Source organism: Coregonus lavaretus (assembly GCF_964263955.1).
Source record: "Coregonus lavaretus genome assembly, chromosome: 29".
Lineage (NCBI taxonomy): Eukaryota > Metazoa > Chordata > Actinopteri > Salmoniformes > Salmonidae > Coregonus > Coregonus lavaretus.
This window is the reverse complement of record NC_140016.1, coordinates 1684636-1699656: the sequence shown is the minus strand read 5'-3', so window position 1 is coordinate 1699656 and position 15021 is coordinate 1684636. Positions and strand designations below refer to the sequence as shown.

The window sequence follows — 15021 nt, the reverse complement described above, 5'->3', positions numbered from 1 at the left end:
GGCTTCGGGGAGAGACAGTACAACACTCCCATACTGTATTTGCTGTGCTTGTGCTACAATAGTACAGGTGTGAAATGTAACTGTATTCATTTTTTTTTGTAAACCGTAAACCCACCGAGTCCGTGTCTGTGTGTAGACATGGGAGGCATGGTGGACCAGACATTGTTGAAAGGGTTGTAGCACTCCACCATGTTGGATGTCTTCAGCCCGTCTCGGCCCCCCACCACGTACAGCTTATTGTCGATCACCGCAACCCCGAACTGCAGCCTCCGGCCGTTCATCACCCCCACCTGGATCCACGTGTTAGTCCGCAGGTCATACTTCTCTATGGTCGTAGATCCTATGGGAACAGACAAGGATGATGGCGATGACTTCAGTTGACTGTTTTTAGAGGTTTAGCATTGAATCGTATTCTGTTCTGATTCCTGGGACCACTCTATGTCTATCACAGTGTTTGATTAAACATCTAAATGTTCATATATAGTGCGTTCCTCAAACGCACTTAGCAATGTGTCCAATTGAATGTACAGTGGGGAAAAAAAGTATTTAGTCAGCCACCAATTGTGCAAGTTCTCCCACTTAAAAAGATGAGAGAGGCCTGTAATTTTCATCATAGGTACACGTCAACTATGACAGACAAATTTAGGGAAAGAAATCCAGAAAATCACATTGTAGGATTTTTAATGAATTTATTTGCAAATTAGGGTGGAAAATAAGTATTTGGTCACCTACAAACAAGCAAGATTTCTGGCTCTCACAGACCTGTAACTTCTTCTTTAAAAGGCTCCTCTGTCCTCCACTCGTTACCTGTATTAATGGTACCTGTTTGAACTTGTTATCAGTATAAAAGACACCTGTCCACAACCTCAAACAGTCACACTCCAAACTTCACTATGGCCAAGACCAAAGAGCTGTCAAAGGACACCAGAAACAAAATTGTAGACCTGCACCAGGCTGGGAAGACTGAATCTGCAATAGGTAAGCAGCTTGGTTTGAAGAAATCAACTGTGGGAGCAATTATTATAAAATAGAACTTTTTGGTAAAAACTCAACTCGTCGTGTTTGGAGGACAAAGAATGCTGAGTTGCATCCAAAGAACACCATACCTACTGTGAAGCATGGGGGTGGAAACATCATGCTTTGGGGCTGTTTTTCTGCAAAGGGACCAGGACGACTGATCCGTGTAAAGGAAAGAATGAATGGGGCCATGTATCGTGAGATTTTGAGTGAAAACCTCCTTCCATCAGCAAGGGCATTGAAGATGAAACGTGGCTGGGTCTTTCAGCATGACAATGATTCCAAACACACCGCCCGGGCAATGAAGGAGTGGCTTCGTAAGAAGCATTTCAAGGTCCTGGAGTGGCCTAGCCAGTCTCCAGATCTCAACCCCATAGAAAATCTTTGGAGGGAGTTGAAAGTCCGTGTTGCCCAGCGACAGCCCCAAAACATCACTGCTCTAGAGGAGATCTGCATGGAGGAATGGGCCAGAATACCAGCAACAGTGTGTGAAAACCTTGTGAAGACTTACAGAAAACGTTTGACCTGTGTCATTGCCAACAAAGGGTATATAACAATGTATTGAGAAACTTTTGTTATTGACCAAATACTTATTTTCCACCATAATTTGCAAATAAATTCATTAAAAATCCTACAATGTGATTTTCATGATTTTTTTTTCTGATTTTGTCTGTCATAGTTGACGTGTACCTATTATGAAAATTACAGGCCTCTCTCATCTTTTTAAGTGGGAGAACTTGCACAATTGGTGGCTGAATAAATACTTTTTTCCCCCACTGTATGTCTAAACTGTATAGGATCCATTTGGTGTCAGATCAATCAGTAGTATTTGTCCATGGAATGAAAGGGTAACCTCAGTCGCGTGGATTGAGATCCATTACATTAGTATCCTAATAGACCTGAAGTCCGTAACGATAAAAGCGGGCCCGTGGTCGGCGAGATCGACGGTGACATCACACATTAGCGGGGCATCCATCTTGGTAAATGGGCTCATTGATCAAAACCTGTGGGCTTTTATTAATAGTGGCAAGCCATCAGGGTCCAATAGACATAATGGATTTACTGATCTTTATGTCTCACACTGGGCGAACTCAAATCAAGACTATGGATGCGACCTGAAAGGGCACCCTATTCCCTATATCGGGCTCTGGTCAAAAGTAGTGCACTATATAGGGAGTAGGGTGCCATTTGGGACACAGAACCCTATATAGGGCACTTCTTTTGACCAGAGCCCTATGGATCTAGTGCACTATGTAGGGAGTAGGGAATGCAGAGTAGGCCTAACCCTTGGTAGCGTCCATGCCTCCCACAGCGTAGAGCGCTCCTACAGTAGACTTCCTGGGTTTGGTCCTGGGGCTCTGGAACATGGGCCGACGCTCCGGCAGTAGATGGTACTTCATGGCTTCCATTAGAAGCTTCTGGCATTCCAGGTCGTCTGAGAACATCTTGTTGTTCTCCAGGTCAGCTAGGAGCTATAATTAAAAGGGGAGTTCATTTCAGTTCAGTTCAGTAAATATTTATTATCCCCGAAGGGCAATTTGAGCACAGCATAAAAATATGCATGAAACAACACAACACATTTAAAAAAACAGATAGAGTGAATTATTACATTGTATAATGTAATTTCAACCAGGAACCAGTAAGTGCCCATTTGTCCTCTGGTGAAAAGTGATGCACTATATAGGGAATAGGGTGCCATTTGTGATGAACCCATTGATAACCTACTGACTGCCCACCTGTGGGGGCAGAAGAGGCAGACGGATGTAGGCCAGGAGCAACCCAAGGTCCTGCTGGCGATGCTGAACATCGAACCGCACCCACATCACCAGAGCCTGGAAGATGGTCTCCTCATCGGGTACGTTTATGTCATCGCTGGCCAAGAGTTTGACGATCTCAGCCGTAGGAAGCAGGAGAAACTCCTGGTTCTGAATCACCTCTAGGAAGTGGTCCTGAAACAGAGATGTAACACGGAGGAGGACTTAAGGGAAAAGGGAAAATACTGCAACCTTACAGATGAGGGTCACCAAAACCCTGGGCTCGTTTCATCTGGAGGTTGGGTTGCAAAATGCTTACATCAAATTGTCAGGTGCTGCCTGGATAGAAAATACAATTAATAAATGAAAGAAGACATTACTTATTGCATGTAGGAGTTCATAATTTATTGGGTAAATGAGTACATTAGGTCTATAGATCTAGTGTAAACGTATTGCTGGTAGGTGGATTAAATGTGTTGTTTACAACAACAAATTAATTCTCTATGTACCGAGTAGAATCATACATTCTCGGAGAACAGGATTACGAAACGGCCTGAGCTGTCAGTCTCAGGAGGTACAGTCAATACGGACCGAATGCCACATTTGTATCTTGGTTGATGGACTCTCAGAATTTGACTCGCATAGGAAGGAATCAGTCGATAAATCGGGCAGTAAACTTATTTAAACCTAATGAGCAACACATTTGACCATCAACGCTGCTAACATGGGCCAACATGACAGCTCAGCCACAGAGGGGAGAGAATAGAAATGGAAGAGGGATACAGTCAGTCAGTCAGTCAGTCAGTCAGTCAGTCAGTCAGTGAGTCAGTGAGTCAGTCAGTCAGTCAGTCAGTCAGTCAGTCAGTCAGTCAGTCAGTGAGTCAGTCAGTCAGTCAGTCAGTCAGTCAGTCAGTGAGTCAGTCAGTCAGTCAGTCAGTCAGTCAGTCAGTGAGTCAGTCAGTCAGTCAGTCAGTCAGTCAGTCAGTCAGTCAGTGAGTCAGTCAGTCAGTCAGTCAGTCAGTCAGTCAGTCAGTCAGTCAGTCAGTGAGTCAGTCAGTCAGTCAGTCAGTCAGTCAGTCAGTGAGTCAGTCAGTCAGTCAGTCAGTCAGTCAGTCAGTGAGTCAGTCAGTGAGTCAGTCAGTCAGTCAGTCAGTCAGTCAGTCAGTCAGTCAGTCAGTCAGTCAGTCAGTCAGTCAGTCAGTCAGTCAGTCAGTCAGTCAGTGAGTCAGTCAGTCAGTCAGTCAGTCAGTCAGTCAGTGAGTCAGTCAGTGAGTCAGTCAGTCAGTGAGTCAGTCAGTCAGTCAGTCAGTCAGTCAGTCAGTCAGTGAGTCAGTCAGTGAGTCAGTCAGTCAGTGAGTCAGTCAGTCAGTCAGTCAGTCAGTCAGTCAGTCAGTCAGTGAGTCAGTCAGTCAGTCAGTCAGTCAGTCAGTCAGTCAGTCAGTCAGTGAGTCAGTTGTACACCTGAATGCATTCAACTGGAACGTGTCTCCCACATTTACCACAGATTAATCATGTTGTCAGATCTCTATGCTAGTAAATACCAGCTTTACCAGTACAAGACCCTGAGCTGGTATTTATATAGGAGTAGGACAAAACCTGTTGTCTAGGAACAAGACCCTGAGCTGGTATTTATAAAGGAGTAGAACAAAACCTGTTGCTAGGAACAAGACACTGAGCTGGTATTTATAAAGGAGTAGGACAAAACCTGTTGTCTAGGAACAAGACCCTGAGCTGGTATTTATAAAGGAGTAGGACACAACCTGTTGTCTAGGAACAAGACCCTGAGCTGGTATTTACAAAGGAGTAGAACAAAACCTGTTGTCTAGGAACAAGACCCTGAGCTGGTATTTATAAAGGAGTAGAACAACACCTGTTTTCTAGGAACAAGACCCTGAGCTGGTATTTATAAAGGAGTAGAACAAAACCTGTTGCCTAGGAACAAGACCCTGAGCTGGTATTTATAAAGGAGTAGGACAAAACCTGTTGTCTAGGAACAAGACACTGAGCTGGTATTTATAAAGGAGTAGGACACAACTTGTTGTCTAGGAACAAGTCACTGAGCTGGTATTTATAAAGGAGTAGAACAACACCTGTTGTCTAGGAACAAGACCCTGAGCTGGTATTTATAAAGGAGTAGGACACAACTTGTTGTCCAGGAACAAGTCACTGAGCTGGTATTTATAAAGGAGTAGGACACAACTTGTTGTCTAGGAACAAGACCCTGAGCTGGTATTTATAAAGGAGTAGGACAAAACCTGTTGTCTAGGAACAAGACACTGAGCTGGTATTTATAAAGGAGTAGGACAAAACCTGTTGTCTAGGAACAAGACCCTGAGCTGGTATTTATAAAGGAGTAGGACAAAACCTGTTGTCTAGGAACAAGACCCTGAGCTGATATTTACTGCATCACCAAGAATAAATGTTGACACATTTAGCTTTGATGTGAGTGCCTTAACAATTATAAAAAAAAACAAGCATGCTATTGATGATTAATCTGTTACAAATTATAGTTGGCTTCACAGAATCTATCATGAGTCTGGGCTTTAGCAGCGACAAGCCTAATGAAATGAGTCCCCTTCATTGATCTGTTCTGGTAATTCAGAAGGAGCGATCTACATCCTACACACTGTTGTTTGACATTGGTATAGATGTATTATTTGCAATTACCATCAGCCAGAATGCTGACAACAAATTGAATACATGAATTCTGCTAGCTGCATTGCAGTGGGCCCTAGTCAAAAGCAGTGTACTATATAGTGAATCGGGTGCCCTTTCAGACACACCCATTATTATCATTATTATTATTATTATTATTATTATTATTATTATTATTATTATTATTATTATTATTATTGTTATTATTATTATTATTATTATTATTATCATTATTATTATTAGTAGTAGTAGTAGTAGTATTATTATTAGTATTAGTATTAGTATTATTATTATTATACGAGAAGACAAACCTGCGTTAATTAAGTGTTTGAGAAACAACAGCAAAAATATAAAAGATACGTGTTGATCTATGGAAGAAAGGCAATTACATAAGATGATGAAGTGGTTTTGGGAGAAAAACCCCCATCATAATTCAAAATGTGCATGAGATGCTTCGGTTAAGTTTGTTAAGTTGAAACAGAAATACTATCATGAATAAAGGGGCACTAATCTGAACCGGTCCTTTTTAAAGTAGGCTAATTCTGGGAATAGCCTGCTGAAATCTAACATGAGGGCTTTAACAACAGGGCCTTGTTCAAAGATAGCTGGGCAAGGTTTACGACACAGCGCGTTTTAGAGCATTTAGAGGAAGAAAAAAAAAAACGACTCTCACAAAGGAACAGGATGCAACAAAACATAGAACATCCATCCAGCGTAAAACTACCGACAAAAACATCCTTATCAAAATAAAGAAGCTGTTGATTCAGAACCCAGAGGACAGTGGTCCAGGAAGCTCTGTGACTTTCCGACTGTGTCCCAAATGGCACCCTATTCCCTACAAAGTGCACTATTGGCTCTGGTCAAAAGTAGTGCACTACGTAGCGAATAAGGTGCCGTTTGGGACGCTTCCTCCATGTTCATTATTGGAGGGATTGAACAGGAAGCGGTCGTGCTAGTGTTGTGATTAGATGAACCTCACTGTTCTGGACAGGGCTCTATTTAAACAAAGCCTAGCAGATGTGCTTCAGGAGATAACAGATAGAACAGCTATCTCCATGAGTTGTTTACTCCTGCAGCCGGGGACGGCCAGGGATAGACATTATCTAGCAAATATGTGCACTGGATCTTCTTGATCCCGTAGAAAATGTATGAAATAAATATTATAGCAACCTACTTCTCAAAATGTTAGTCGACATGTCTCAACATTGATACAATTTTAGTCGACATGTCTCAACATTGATAGCCACAAACTAGCTAACCTTGACCCAAAAATATGTCTACACATTATTTATTTTTTCATAAAATCCTAGAGTATAAAATGATATTTGCACTTTAGCTAAGCATTCAATTGTCATCCAACCCTAACAATGCGATGCAGACCTAATGCAACCTCCAAAAGGGAAAAAAAATGCAAATAGCAACAGACCCCCAAAATATTTGCTTGTGATTCTTTGGAGTTTAGGTTAGATTCCTACCATAGTGTAGTTGTGGGCCACTTTGAGCAAATCCATGCATCCCTGGGCATCAGCGAAGGAGTGTATCCCCAGGCAGTTAGATGGATGGAGTTGTTTCATAAGGAAGTTACAGCAAACGTCAATGACCTGTGAGAGCTGTAGAAGGCAGGCTGCAGCCAATAAACTCTCTATGGTCTCCTCCTTCAATTCAAGGACACCTGGAACATTAACAAGATATGTTGTTACAGAGAACAATGGAAGCAGAGCTCAATATGAGCTGCAAAAACATCACCAGACCTGGGGCACAGGGGATAAAATACCCCAGAACATTACCAGACCTGGGGCACAGGGGATTAAATACCCCAAAACATCACCAGACCTGGGGCACAGGAGATAAAATACCCCAAAACATCACCAGACCTGGGGCACAGGAGATAAAATACCCCAAAACATCACCAGGCCTGGGGCACAGGAGATAAAATACCCCAAAACATCACCAGGCCTAGGGCACAAGGGAGAAAATACCCCAAAACATCACCAGGCCTGGGGCACAGGAGATAAAATACCCCAAAACATCACCAGACCTAGGGCACAAGGGAGAAAATACCCCAAAACATCACCAGGCCTGGGGCACAAGGGAGAAAATACCCCAAAACATCACCAGGCCTGGGGCACAAGGGAGAAAATACCCCAAAACATCACCAGGCCTGGGGCACAAGGGAGAAAATACCCCAAAACATCACCAGACATGGGGCACAGGGGATAAAATACCCCAAAACATCTCCAGGTCTGAGGCACAGGAGAGAAAATACCCCAAAACATCACCAGGCCTGGGGCACAGGGGAGAACATGCCTAAAAGATTGACAGACGTGTAGATTTGATGCTGCCCTTTTTGCACCAGCCAGCTCCATGGGAATTACAGTATGGATACATTCAAATGGCACCCTATTCCTAATTTAGCCCTATGGGCCCTGGTCAAAAGTAGTGCACTATATAGATAATAGGGTACCATTTGAGACACATAAATGAGTGATGAGCAGTACTCACCAGTGTATGCAAAGTGGACCAGAGATCTCAAGGCTTCTGGATCCACCCCCTCCATCTTGATCTCCTCCTGTTTGGCCTCTCTCACATCGCTGGTGAACATGGCAGCAAAGTAGTCAGATACCGCACTGAGAACCAGTCTGTATAGGACAACACCAACAAGGTGGTGGTCAGAAAACACACTGAGGACCAGCCTGCACACAGCAACAACCAGCAAATAAATCAGAGGGCCCATCCCAAATGGCACGCTATTCCCTATTTAGTGCACTACTCTCTGGTCAAAAGTAGTGCACTATACACAAAAACTATAGAGGGATTAGGGGTGCCATTTGGGACACACACAGACACTGCATTGAGGATCAGTCTGCACACACAACACAACAACAGCCATGTGTTGATGTCTTCATATGTATTGATTATCCGTTACAGAATGGCATGCTGTGCGGGAGCTGAGAGGGAGCTGAGAGGGAACTGAGAGGGAACTGAGAGGGAGCTGTGAGGGAGATGAGAGGGAGCTGTGAGGGAGATGTGAGGGAGATGTGAGGGAGCTGTGAGGGAGCTGAGAGGGAGCTGTGAGGGAACTGAGAGGGAGCTGTGAGGGAGCTGAGAGGGAGCTGAGAGGGAGCTGTGAGGGAACGGAGAGGGAGATGTGAGGGATATGTGAGGGATATGTGAGGGAGATGTGAGGGAGCTGAGAGGGAGCTGTGAGGGAGCTGTGAGGGAGATGTGAGGGAGCTGAGAGGGAACTGTGAGGGAGATGTGAGGGAGATGTGAGGGAGCTGAGAGGGAGATGTGAGGGAGTTGTGAGGGAGCTGAGAGGGAGCTGTGAGGGAGCTGAGAGGGAGATGTGAGGTAGCTGTGAGGGAGATGTGAGGGAGCTGAGAGGGAGCTGTGAGGGAGCTGTGAGGGAGCTGAGAGGGAGCTGTGAGGGAGATGAGAGGGAGCTGAGAGGGAGATGTGAGGGGGCTGTGATGGAGCTGTGAGGGAGATGAGAGGGAGCTGTGAGGGAGTTGAGAGGGAGCTGTGAGGGAGAACCATGACAGACAGACAGTATACCATGTGGTATATCAGACAGACAGTATACCAGGTGGTATATCAGACAGACAGTATACCAGGTGGTATATCAGACAGACAGTATACCAGGTGGTATATCAGACAGACAGTATACCAGGTGGTATATCAGACAGACAGTATACCAGGTGGTATATCAGACAGACAGTATACCAGGTGTTATATCAGACAGACAGTATACCAGGTGGTATATCAGACAGACAGTATACCAGGTGGTATATCAGACAGACAGTATACCAGGTGGTATATCAGACAGACAGTATACCAGGTGGTATATCAGACAGACGGTATACCAGGTGGTATATCAGACAGACGGTATACCAGGTGGTATATCAGACAGACGGTATACCAGGTGGTATATCAGACAGACGGTATACCAGGTGGTATATCAGACAGACGGTATACCAGGTGGTATATCAGACAGACGGTATACCAGGTGGTATATCAGACAGACGGTATACCAGGTGGTATATCAGACAGACGGTATACCAGGTGGTATATCAGACAGACGGTATACCAGGTGGTATATCAGACAGACAGTATACCAGGTGGTATATCAGACAGACAGTATACCAGGTGGTATATCAGACAGACAGTATACCAGGTGGTATATCAGACAGACAGTATACCAGGTGGTATATCAGACAGACAGTATACCAGGTGGTATATCAGACAGACAGTATACCAGGTGGTATATCATCGAGCAGCACGGCCTGTTTGAGCAGTTATGGTGCCATGTTTTCAGATGTAGCCCACATCAGCTCAGTGATTTATAAGAAGATGGCGCCAACAGACATGGAAGCTCTGCTTCTAGCTTCTAAGCAACTTTGCCGTTTTTTAAAGTGTTTTAGTTTTTGTTATTTCTTACACTATTATTATTATTATTATTATTATTATTATTATTATTAATATTATTATTAATTAGCCCAGAATGTTTTTTGTGTTATTACATACAGCCAGAAATAACTCTGGGATATCAGAGCGGCGGTAACTCACCCCTGGGCAATTGAACTTATCCCAGAGGCTGCTCCAAGATGCCGCCAGTGGTATATCATCGAGCAGCACAGCCTGTTTGAGCAATTATGGTGCCATGTTTTCAGATATAGCCCACATCAGCTCAGTGATTTATAAGATGATGCCCGTCTGGTGTTCAACCTTCCCAAGTTCTCTCACGTCACCCCCCTCCTCCGCACACTCCACTGGCTTCCAGTTGAAGCTCGCATCCGTTACAAGACCATGGTGCTTGCCTATGGAGCAGTGAGGGGAACGGCACCTCTGTACCTTCGGGCTCTGATCAGTCCCTACACCCAAACGAGGGCATTGCGTTCATCCACCTCTGGCCTGCTGGCTCCCCTTCCTCTGCGGAAGCATAGTTCCCGCTCAGCCCAGTCAAAACTGTTCGCTGCTCTGGCACCCCAATGGTGGAACAAGCTCCCTCACGATGCCAGGACAGCGGAGTCACTCACCACCTTCCGGAGACATTTGAAACCCCACCTCTTTAAGGAATACCTGGGATAGGATAAAGTAATCCTTCTACCCCCCCCCCCCCCCAAAAAAAAATTTGTAAAGTGGTTATCCCACTGGCTATAGGGTGAATGCACCAATTTGTGAGTCGCTCTGGATAAGAGCGTCTGCTAAATGACGTAAATGTGCCCTTGAGCAAGGCACTTAACCCTAATTGCTCCTGTAAGTCGCTCTGGATAAGAGCGTCTGCTAAATGACTAAAATGTAAATGTAAATGTAAGAGGTATTCTGAGTGGACTTCTAGTCCGACTCAGGAGGCGTACACACCATCCACAGCTTCCGAGTATTTTACTCGCTAATGTTCAGTCCCTGGACAATAAAGTACACGAGCTCAGGGCGAGGATCTCCTTCCAGGAGACATCAGGGACTGTTACGTACTCTGTTTCACGGAATCATGGCTCTCTCGGGATATACTGTCCCCGTCCATACAGCCAGCTGGGTTCTCAGTACATCGCGCAGACAGGAATAAAGAACTTTCCGGGTGGTGTATGTTTCGTGATTAACTACTCATGGTGTGATTGTGATAACGTACAGGAACTCAAGTCCTTTTGTTCACCCGACCTAGAATACCTCACAATCAAATGCCAACCGCATTACATCCCTAGACAATTTTCTTCAGTTATCAGCCGTGTATATTCCCCCTCAAGCCGATACCACGACAGCCCTCAAGGAACTACACTGGACTCTGTGCAAACTGGAAACATATCCTGAGGCCGCATTTACTGTACCTGGGGATTTTAATAAAGCACATTTGAAGAAAACGGTACCAAAGTTTTATCAACACATCGCCTGCAGTACTCGTGCTACAAAAACTCTCAACCAATGTTACTCTCCCTTCCGGGATGGCTAAAAGGCCCTCCCTTCAGCAAATCAGATCACGACCCTACGCTGCTCCTCCCTTTCTATAGGCAGAAACTATTCGCTATTCTATTCAACGCTGGTCTGACCAATCAGAATCCATGCTTCAAGATTGTTTTGATCACGCAGACTTGGAGATGTTCCGGGTTGCACCTGAGAATAACATCGACGTATGGACGGACACGGTGACCGAGTTCACCAGGAAGTGTATAGGGTATGTTCTTCCCACTGTGACTATTAAAACCTACCCAAACCAAAAACTGTGGTTAGATGGCAACATTTGCGCAACCATCACATTTAACCAAGGCAAGGTCACTAGCAATATGGTTGAATACAAACAGTGTAATCATTCCCTCCGTAAGGCAATCAAAAAGGCAAAATGTCAGTACAGATACAAAGTGGAGTCGCAATTCAACGGCTCAGACATGAGACGTATGTGGCAGGGACTCCAGATAATCACGGACTACAAAGGGAAAACCAGCTATGCCGCGGACACCAACGTCTTGCTCCCGGACAAGCTAAACACCTTCTTCGCCCGCTTTGAGGATAACACAGTGCCACCGACGCAGCCCGCTCCCATGGGCTCTCCTTCTCCATGGTCGACGTGAGTAAGGCATTTAAGCGTGTTAACCCTCGCAAGGCTGCAGGCCCAGACGGCGTCCCTAGCCCGCGTCCTCAGAGCATGCTCAGACCAGCTGGCTGGAGTGTTTTACGGACATATTCAATCTCTCCCTATCCCAGTCTGCTGTCCCCACTTGCTTCAAGATGTCCACAATTGTTCCTGTATCCAAGAACGCAAAGGTAACTGAACTAAATGACTATCACCCCGTAGCACTCACTTCTATCATCATGAAGTGCTTTGAGAAGCTAGTTATGCCAAAGATTCCAGCCACCCTAGTCATAGACTGTTCTCTCTGCTACCGCACGGCAAGCGGTACCAGAGCGGCAAGTCTAGATCCAAAAGGCTTCTTAACAGCTTCTACCCCCAAGCCATAAGACTCCTGAACAGCTAATCAAATGGCTACCCTGGCTATTTGCATTGCAAATGGCCCCCATCTTTTTACGCTGCTGCTACTCTCTGTTTATTACCTACATGTTTATTACCTACAGTCGTGGTCAACATTTTGGAGAATGACACAAATACTAATTTTCTCAAAGTCTGCTGCCTCAGTTTTGATGATGGCAATTTGCATATACTCCAGAATGTCATGAAGAGTGATCAGATGAATTGCAAATGAACTTAATCCCAAAAAAACATTTCCACTGCATTTCAGCCCTGTCACAAAAGGACCAGCTGACATCATGTCAGTGATTCTCTCGTTAACACAGGTGAGAGTGTTGACGAGGACAAGGCTGGAGATCACTCTGTCATGCTGATTGAGTTAGAATAACAGACTGGAAGCTTTAAAAGGAGGGTGGTGCTTGAAATCATTGTTCTTCCTCTGTTAACCATGGTTACCTGCAAGAAAACATGTGCCGTCATCATTGCTTTGCACAAAAAGGGCTTCACAGGCAAGGATATTGCTGTTAGTAAGATTGCACCTCAATTAACCATTTATCGGATCATCAAGAACTTCAAGGAGAGAGGTTCAATTGTTGTGAAGAAGGCGTCAGGGCGCCCAAGAAAGTCCAGCAAGTGCCAGGACAGTCTCCTAAAGTTGATTCAGCTGCGGGATCGGGGCACCACCAGTGCAGAGCTTGCTCAGGAATGGTAGCAGGCAGGTGTGAGTGCATCTGCACGCACAGTGAGGGGAAGACTTTTGGAAGATGGCCTGGTGTCAAGAAGGGCAGCAAAGAAGCCACTTCTCTCCAGGAAAAACATCAGGGACAGACTGATATTCTGCAAAAGGTTCCGGGATTGGACTGCTGAGGACTGCTGGGGTAAAGTCATTTTCTCTGATGAATCCCCTTTCCGATTGTTTGCGGCATCCGGAAAACACCTTGTCCGGAGAAGACAAGGTGAGCGCTACCATCAGTCCTGTGTCATGCCAACAGTAAAGCATCCTGAGACCATTCATGTGTGGGGTTGCTTCTCAGCCAAGGGAGTGGGCTCACTCACCACTTTGCCTAAGAACACAGCCATGAATAAAGAATGGTACCAACACATCCTCCGAGAGCAACTTCTCCCAACCATCCAAGAACAGTTTGGTGACGACCAATGGCTTTTCCAGCATGATGGAGCACCTTGCCATAAGGCAAAAGTGATAACTAAGTGGCTTGGGGAACAAAACATAGACATTTTGGGTCCATGGCCAGGAAACTCCCCAAACCTTAATCAAATTGAGAACTGGTGGTCAAACCTCAAGAGGCGGGTAGACAAACAAAAACCCACAAACTCCAAGCATTGATTATGCAAGAATGGGCTACCATCAGTCAGGATGTGGCCCAGAAGTTAATTGACAGCATGCCAGGGTGGATTGCAGAGGTCTTGAAAAAGAAGGGTCAACACTGCAAATATTGACTCTTTGCATAAACTTAATGTAATTGTTATGGAATGCTTGTAATTATACTTCAGTATACCATAGTAACATCTGACAAAAATATCTCATAACACTGAAGCAGCGAACTTTAGTGAAGACCAATACTTGTGTCATTCTCAAAACTTTTGACCACGACTGTACTCTGTTTATTACCTCTACCTACATGTACATATTACCTCAATTACCTCGATTAACCTGTGACCCGCACACTGATACCACCTGTATATAGCCTGTACCGGTACCACCTGTATATAGCCCCGCTCTATTTTTCTTAAAACTGCATTGTTGGTTAAGGGCTTGTAAGTAAGAATTTCACTGTAAGGTCTACACCTGTGGTATTCGGCGCATGTGACAAATACAATTTGATTTGATATGTTTTTGTATTTGCATACCGCCCCAATAGATCAACAGATGATGCAATCGCCATCGCGCTGCACACTGCCCTATCCCATCTGGACAAGAGGAATACCTATGTAAGAATGCTGTTCATTGACTATAGCTCAGCATTCAACACCATAGTGCCCTCCAAGCTCATCATTAAGCTCGGGGCCCTGGGTCTGAACCCCGCCCTTTGTAACTGGGTCCTGGACTTCCTGACGGGCTGCCCCCAGGTGGTGAAGGTGGCAAACAACATCTCCACTTCGCTGATCCTCAACACTGGGGCCCCACAAGGCTGTGTGCTCAGCCCCCTCCTGTACTCCCTGTTCACCCATGACTGCATAGCCAAGCACGCCTCCAACTCAATCATCAAGTTTGCAGACGACACAACAGGCCTGATTACCAACAATGACTAGACAGCCTACAGGGAGGAGGTGAGGGACCTGGCGAAGTGGTGCCAGAAAAATACCCTCTCCCTCAACGTCAACAAAACAAAGGAGCTGATCGTGGACTTCAGGAGACAACAGAGAGAGCACGCCCCTATTCACATCGACAGGACCGCAGTGGAGAAGGTGAAAAGCTTAAAGTTCCTCACTGACATTCTGAAATGGTCCACCCACACAGACAGTGAAGAGGCAAACATCAGGAGGCTGAAGAAATTTGGCTTGGCCCCTAAGATCCTCACAAACTTTTACAGATGTACAATTGAGAGCATCCTGTCAGGCTGTAGCACCACCTGGTATGGCAACAGCACCCGATGTCACAGGAAGGCCAAAAAGATAATC

At 45.2% G+C, this 15021-nt stretch overlaps 1 pseudogene across 1 annotated transcript in view; it reads right to left on the bottom strand.

Moving 5' to 3' along the window:
- Positions 1-15021, bottom strand: part of LOC311104976 (kelch-like protein 4) — a 48934-nt pseudogene that overhangs the window by 7777 nt on the left and 26136 nt on the right. Inside the window, exons 4-8 of the transcript XR_014615818.1 lie at positions 7929-8065; positions 6902-7098; positions 2754-2966; positions 2303-2489; positions 27-340 (exon numbers count right to left, since the gene is read on the bottom strand). The product of XR_014615818.1 is annotated as a kelch-like protein 4 (transcript). The remainder of the gene's footprint in view (positions 1-26; positions 341-2302; positions 2490-2753; positions 2967-6901; positions 7099-7928; positions 8066-15021) is intronic.